Below are 9,126 nucleotides of genomic sequence, written 5' to 3' on the forward strand. Positions count from 1 at the left end.
CATTTAAGGGGTTGTTTTCTCATACTCACAAATATACCAAAATTACAGGGTTATTGATAAATATCCCCGTATTACGGGGTTGTTTTCTCATATTAAAAATTTACCCCTTCTACGAGGCTGTTTTATCAGACTCGCAATTACACTACTTTTATAAGGTTGTTTTCTCAGACTCATAAATATACACGTTTTACGGGGTTATTTTCTCATACTATAAAATTAATCCATTTAATTGGATTGTTTTTCCATACTCACAAATATACCAAAATCATGAGGTTATTATTTTCGATTGATAAATTTTCTCGTACGACGAAGTTGTTTTCTCATAGTAAAAAATTTGCCCCTTCTACGAGGCTGTTTTCACAAACTCGCAATTACACTACTTTTACGGGGTTCTTTTCTCAGATTCATAAATATACACGTTTTACGAGATTATTTTCTTATATTGATAAATATACCACTTTTACAGGGTCATTTTCTCATATTAAATTATTAGCACTATTTTGGAGTTGTTTTGTCAAATTCATAAATATACACATTTTACGGAGTTATTTTCTTATATCGACAAATATACCCCTTTTACGGGGCTGTTTTGTCATATTCTAAAATTAACCCGATTAAAGGATTGTTTTCTCATACTCACAAATATACAAAAATTATGGGGTTATTCTCTCCTATTGATAACTATCCCCGTATTACGACGTTGTTTTCTAATGTTTATAAACATACCCATCTTACGGTGTTGTTTTCTCATATTAAAAGATTTTTCCCCTTCTACAAGGCTGTTTTCTCAGACTCGCAATTACACTACTTTTACGTGGTTGTTTTCTCATATTTATAAATATACACGTTTTACGGGGTTACTTTCCTTATATTGATAAATATACCACTTTTACAGGGTCGTATTCTCATATTAAATTTTTAGCACTATTATGGAGTTGCTTTGTCAAATTCATAAATATACACGTTTTACGAGGTTATTTTCTTATATTGACAAATATACCCCTTTTACGGGATTATTTTCTCATATTATAAAATTAACCTATTTAAGGGGTTGTTTTCTCATACTCATAAATATACTAAAATTACGGGGTTATTTTCTCTCATTCATAAATATTCCTGTATTACAGGGTTGTTTGCTAATATTTATAACTATACCCCTCTTACGGGGTTGTTTTCTCATTTTAAAAAATTTACCCCTTCTACGATGCTGTTTTTTGAGACTCACAATTACACTACTTTTATGGGGTTGTTTTCTCAAATTCATAAATATACACGTTTTACTGTATTATTTTCTTATATTGATAAATATACCTCTTTTACAGGGTCTTTTCTCATATTATTAAATTAGCCCATTTAAGGGTTGTTTTCTCATACTCACAAATATACCAAAATTACAAGGTTATTTTCTCCGATTGATAAATATCCCCATATAACAAGGGTTGCTTTCTCATATTAAAAAATTTACCCTTATATGAGGATGTTTTCTCATACTCGCAATTACACTACTTTTAGAGGGTTGTTTTCTCATATTCATAAATATACACGTTTTACGAAGTTATTTTCTAATATTGATAAATATACCACTTTTACATGGTGGTTTTCTCATATTAAATTATTAGCACTATTATGGGGTTGTTTTCTCAAATTCATAAATATACATATTTTATAGGGTTATTTTCTTATATACAAAAATATACCCCCATTTACGGGGTTGTTTTGTCAATTCATCATAAATATACACGTTTTACTGAGTATTTTATTATATGGATAAATATACCTCTTTTACCAGGTCGTTTTCTCATATTAAGTTATTAGCAAATATTGGGTTGTTTTGTCAAATTCATAAATACACACGTTTTACGGGTTATTTTCTTATACTAACAACTATATACTTTTATGGGGTTGTTTTCTCATATTATAAAATTAACCCATTTAAGGGGTTGTTTTCTCATACTCACAAATATACCAATATTACGGGGTTATTGATAAATATCCCCGTATTACGGGGTTGTTTTCTCATATTAAAAAATTTACCCCTTCTACGAGGTTGTTTTATCAGACTCGCAATTACACTACTTTTATGAGGTTGTTTTCTCAGATTCATAAATATACACGTTTTATGGGGTTATTTTTTATATTTATAAATATACTACTTTACAGGGTCGTTTTCTCATATTAAATATACACGGTTTACGGGATTATTTTCTTATATCGAAAAATATACCCTTTTAACGGGGTTGTTTTCTCATACTATAAAATTAATCCATTTAATTGGATTGTTTTCCCATACTCACAAATATACCAAAATCACGAGGTTATTATTTTCGATTGATAAATTTTCCCGTACTACGAGGTTGTTTTCTCATATTAAAAAATTTGCCCCTCCTACGAGGCTGTTTTCACAAACTCGCAATTACACTACTTTTAAGGGGTTCTTTCTCAGATTCATAAATATACACGTTTACGAGATTATTTTCTTGTATTGATAAATATACCACTTTTACATGATCATTTTCTCATATTAAATTATTAGCACTATTATGGAGTTGTTTTGTCATAAATATACACATTTTACGGGGTTATTTTTTTATATCAACAAATATACCCCTTTACGGGGTTGTTTTGTCATATTCTAAAATTAACGCAATTAAGGGGTTGTTTTCTCATACTCATAAATATATAAAAATTACGGGGTTATTTTCTCCTATTGATAATTATCCCCGTATTACGGCGTTGTTTTCTAATGTTTATAAATATACCCATCTTACGGTGTTGTTTTCTCATATTAAAAAATTTTCCCCCTTCTACGATGTTGTTTTCTCATACTTGCAATTACACTAATTTTACAGGGTTGTTTCTTCAGATTCATAAATAGACATATTTTACGGGGTTATTTTCTTATATTGACAAATATACCACTTTTAGGGGGTTGTTTTCTCATATTATAAAATTAACCCATTTAAGGGGTTGTTTTCTCAAACTCACAAATATACCAAAATTACGGGGTTGGTTTCTCATATTTAAAAATTTACCCCTTCTACGAGGGTATTTTCTCAAACTCGAAATTACACTAATTTTACGAGGTTGTTTTCTCAGATTCATAAATACACACGTTTTACGGGGTTATTTTCTTATATTTACAAATATACCACTTTTATAGGATTCTTTTCTCATATTATAAAATTAACCCATTTAAGGGTTGTTTTCTCATACTCACAAATATACCACAATTACGGGGTTATTCCCTCATATTCATAAATATCCCTGTATTACGGATTTGTTTCCACATATTAATAAATTTACACCTTCTACGATGTTGTTTTCTCACATTAAAATATTTACCCATTATACGAGGCTGTTTTCTTAGACTCGCAATTACACTACTTTCACGGGGTTGTTTTCTCAGATTCATAAATACACACGTTTTACTGGGTTATTTTCTTATATTAACAAATATACCACTTTTACGGGATTATTTTCTCATATAATAAAATTAACCCATTTAAAGGGTTGTTTTCTCACTCACTAATATATCAAAATTACGGGATTATTTTCTCCAATTAATAAATATCACCATACTACAGGGTTATTTTCTCATATTTATAAATTTTTCCCTTCCACGAGGTTGTCTTCTTAGACTCGCAATTACACTACTTTTACGAGGTTGTTTTCTCATATTCATAAATATACACACGTTTTGCGGGGTTATTTTCTTATATTGATAAATATGCCACTTTTACGGGTCGTTTTCTCATATTAAATTATTAGCACTAGTATGGGGTTGTTTTCTCAAATTCATAAATATACACGTTTTACAGGGTTGTTTTCTCATATTTAAAAATTTACCCCATCTACGAGGCTGTTTTCTCAAACTCGCAATTACACTAATTTTGCAGGGTTGTTTTCTCAAATTCATAAATATAAACGTTTTGTGGGTTATTTTCTTATATTGATAAATATACCATTTTTACGGGGTTATTTTTTCATATTAAATTATTACCACTATTATGGTATTATTTTCTCAGATTCATAAATATACATGTTTTACAAGGTTATTTTTTATATCGACAAATATACCTCTTTTACGGGGTTGTTTTCTCATATCATAAAATGAACCCATTTAAGGGGTTGTTTTCTCATACTCAAATAATATACCACAATTATGGGGTTATTTTCTTAGATTCATAAATATCCCCGTATTACGGGGTTGTTTTCACATATTAAAAAATTTACCCCTTCTACAAGGTTGTTTTATCATATTAAAAAATTTACTCATTCTACGAGGTTGTTTCTTAGACTCGGAATTACACTACTTTTATAGGGTTGTTTTCTCAGATTCTTAAATACACATGTGTGACGGGGTTATTTTCCTATATTAACAAATATACCACTTTTACGAAGTTGTTTTCTCATATTATAAAATTTAACCCATTTAAGGGGTTGTTTTCTCATACTCACAAATATACCAAAATTATAGAATTATTTTCTTCAATTGATAAATATATACGCATTATGGGGTTATTTTCTCATATTTAAAAATTTATTCGTTCTATGATGCTGTTTTCTTAAATTCACAATTACACTACTTTTACGGGATTGTTTTCTCATATTATAAAATTAACCCATTTAAAGGGTTGTTCTCTAATACTCACAAATATACCAAAATTATGAGGTTATTTTCTCCAATTGACAAATGTCCCCGTATTACAAGGTTATTTCTTATATCGACAAATATACCCCTTTTACGGGGTTGTTTTCTCATATTATAAAATTAACCAATTTTTAAGGGGTTTTTTCTCATACTCACGAATATACCAGAATTACGGGGTTATTCTCTCCAATTAATAAATATCCCCGTATTACGGGGTAGTTTTCTTATATTAAAAGATTTACCTCTTCTACGAGGCTGTTTTCTCAAACTCACAATTACACTACTTTTACGGGGTTGTTTTCTCAGATTCATAAATATACACACGTTTTACGGGGTTATTTTCTTATATTGATAAATATACCACTTTTACGGGGTTATTTTCTCATATGAAATTATTAGCACTATTATGTGGTTGTTATCTCAAATTCATAAATATACACGTTTTACGCGGTTATTTTCTTATATCGACAAATATACCATTTTTACGGGTTGTTTTCTCATATTATATAATTAACCCATTTAAAGGCTTGTTATCTCATATTCACAAATATACAAAAATTACGGGGTTATTTACTCCGGTTGATAAATATCCCCGCATTACGGGGTTGTTTTCTCATATTAAAAAATATACCCCTTCTAGGATGTTGTTTTCTCATAGTCGCAATTACACTACTTTTACGGGGTTATTTTCTCAGATTCATAAATATACACGTTTTACGGGGTTACTTTCTTATATTGATAAATATACCACTTTTATGGGACTGTTTTCTTATATTAAATTATTAGCACTATTACGGGGTTCGTTTCTCAAATTCATATAAATACACGTATCATGGGGTTATTTTCTTTTATCGACAAATATACCCCTTTTACAGGGTTGTTTTCTCATATTATAAAATTAACCCATTTAAGGGGTTGTTTTCTCATACTCACAATTATACCACAAATACGGGGTTGTTTTCACATATTAAAAAATTTACCCCTTCTACGAGGCTGCTTTCTCATATTAAAAAATTTACCTGTTTTACGAGGTTGTTTTCTTAGACTCGCAATTACACTACTTTTATGGGGTTGTTTTCTCAGATTCGTAAATACATATGTTTTACGGGGTTATTTTCTTATATTGATAAATATACCACCTTTACGAGGTTGTTTTCTCATATTATAAAATTAACCCATTTAAAGAGTTGTTTTTTCATACTCACAAATATACCAAAATTACGATGTTATTTTCTCCGATTGACAAATATCCCCATATTATAGTGTTATTTTCTTATATCGACAAATATACCCCTTTTACGGGGTTGTTTTCTCATATTATAAACTTAACCAATTTAAGGGATTTTTTTTCTCATACTCACGAATATACTAGAATTATGGGGTTATTTTCTCCAATTGATAAATATCCCTGTATTACGGGGTTGTTTTCTTATATTAAAAGATTTACCTCTACTACGATGTTGTTTTCTCAGACTCGCAATTACACTACTTTTACGGGTCTTTTTTCTCATATTCGTAAATATATACATTTTTCAGGTTATTTTCTTCTATTAATAAATATACCACTTTTACAGGGTTGTTTTCTCATATTAAATTATAAGCACTATTTTGGGGTTGTTTTCTCAAATTCATAAATTTACACATTATACGAAGTTATTTTCTTATATTAACAAATATACCACTTTTACGGGGTTGTTTTCTTATATACTAAAATTAACCGATTTAAGGAGTTGTTTTCTCAAACTCACAAATATACCAAAATTGCACTGTTATTTTCTTTGATTGATAAATGTCCTTGTATTACGGGTTGTTTTCTAATATTTATAAATAGATCCCTCTTACGGGTTGTTTTCTCATATTAAAAAATTTACCCCTTCAACGAGGCTTTTTTCTCAGACTCGCAATTACACTACTTTTACGGGGTTATATTCTCAGATTTATAAATATACAGGTTTTACGATGTTAGTTTCTTATATTGATAAATATACCACTTTTACGGGGTCGTTTTCTCATATTAAATTATTAGCACTATTATGAGGTTGTTATCTCAAATTCATAAATATACACGTTTTACAGGGTTATTTTCTTATATCGACAACTATACTCATTTTACGGGCTTGTTTTCTCATATTAAAAAGTTAACTCATTTAAAGGCTTATTTCTCATACTCACAAATATACAAAAATTACAGGGTTATTTACTCCGATTGATAAATATCCCCGTATTATGGGGTTGTTTTCTCTTATTAAAAATATACCCCTCGTAGGAGGCTATTTTCTCACACTTACAATTACAATACTTTTACGGGGTTGTTTCTCAAATTCATAAATATAAACGTTTTGCGAAGTTTTTTTCTTATATTGATAAATATACCACTTTTAAGGGATCGTTGTCTCATATTAAATTATTAGCACGATTATGGGGTTCTTTTCTCATATTCATAAATATACACGTTTTACGAGGTTATTTTCTTTTATCGACAAATATACCCCTTTTACGGGGTTGTTTTCTCATATTATAAAATTAACCTATTTAAGGGGTTGTTTTCTCATACTCACAAATATACCACAATTACGGGGTTATTTCCTCATATTAATAAATTTCCCTGTATTACGGGGTTGTTTTCACATGTTATAAAATTTACCCCTTCTATGGGGCTGTTTTCTCATATTAATAAATTTATCCGTTTTACTGTTTGCTTAGACTCGCAATTACACTACTTTTACAGAGTTGTTTTCTCAAATTCATAAATACACACGTTTTACAGGGTCATTTTCCTATATTGATAAATACATCCTTTTTACGAGGTTGTTTTCTCATATTATAAAATTAACCCATTTAAGGGGTTTTTTTTTCTCATACTCACGAATATACCAGAATTACGGGGTTATTTTCTCTGATTGATAAATATCCCCGTGTTACGGGTTTATTTTCTCATATTTAAAAATTTACCCTTTCTACGAGGTTGTTTTCTCAGATTCATAAATATACACGTTTTACGAAGTTATTTTCTTATATTGATAAATATACCACTTTTACTGGGTCATTTTCTCATATTTAGTTACTAGCACTATTATGGGATTTTTTTTCAAATTCATAAATATACATGTTTTACGGGGTTCTTTTTTATATCAACATATACACCCCTTCTACGAGCCTGTTTTCTCAGACTCGCGATTACACTACTTTTAGGGGGTTGTTTTCTCATATTCATAAATATACACCTTTTATGGAGTTATTTTCTTATATTGACAAATATACCCCTTTTACGGTGTTGTTTTCTCATACTTGCAAATATACTAAAATTACGGGGTTATTTTCTCCGATTAATAAATATCCCCGTATTATGGGGCTGTTTTCTCATATTAAAAAATTTACCCCTTCTATGAGGTTGTTTTCTCATATTAAAAATTTTACCTCTTCTACGAGGTTGTTTTCTTAGACTCGTAATTACACTACTTTTATGGTGTTGTTTTCTCAGATTCATAAATATATACGTTTTACGGGTTTATTTTCTTATATTGATAAATATATCACTTTTAGGGGGTTGTTTTCTCATATTATAAAATTAACCCATTTAAAGGGTTGTTTTCTCATACTCACAAACATACCAAAATACGGGGTCATTTTCTCCGATTAATAAATATCTCTGTATTACAGGGTTGTTATCTCATATTAAACAATTTACCCCTTCTACGAGGCTGTTTTCTCATATTCGAAATTAGAATACTTTTACGGGGTTGTGCTCTCAGATTCATAAATATACACATTTTACAAAGTTATTTTCTTATATTAACAAATATACCTCTTTTACGGGGTTATTTTTCGATATTTTAAAATTAACCCATTTAAGGGGTTGTTTTCTCATACTCACAAATATACTATAATTACGGGATAGTTTTCTCATACTAAAAAATTTATCCCTTCTACGAGGCTGTTTTCTCAGACTCGCATTACACTATTTTGTGGGGTTATTTTCTCATATTTATAAATATACACGTTTCCCTAGGTTATTTTCTTATATTGATAAATATACCACTTTAACGGGGTTGTTTTCTCATATTAAATTATTAGCGCTATTATGGGGTTGTTTTATCAAATTCATAAATATACACGTTTCACGGAGTTATTTTCTTGTATCAATAACTATACCCCTTTAACGGGGTTGTTTTATCATATTCTAAGGAGTTGTTTTCTCATACTCACAAATATACCAAAATTACGAGGTTATTTTCTCCGATTGATAAATATCCTCTTATTACGGGATTATTTTCTAATATTTATAAATATACCCCTCTTACGGGTTTGTTTTCTAATATTAAAAAATTTATCCCTTCTACGAGGCTGTTTTCTCAGACCCGCAATTATACTATTTTTAAAGGGTTGTTTCATAAATATATACGTTTTACGGGCTTATTTTCCCATGTTGATAAATATACCCTTTTACGGGGTCATTTTCTCATATTAAACTATTT

Source organism: Ricinus communis, chromosome 1, assembly GCF_019578655.1.
Source record: "Ricinus communis isolate WT05 ecotype wild-type chromosome 1, ASM1957865v1, whole genome shotgun sequence".
In the NCBI taxonomy this organism is placed as follows: Eukaryota; Viridiplantae; Streptophyta; class Magnoliopsida; order Malpighiales; family Euphorbiaceae; genus Ricinus; species Ricinus communis.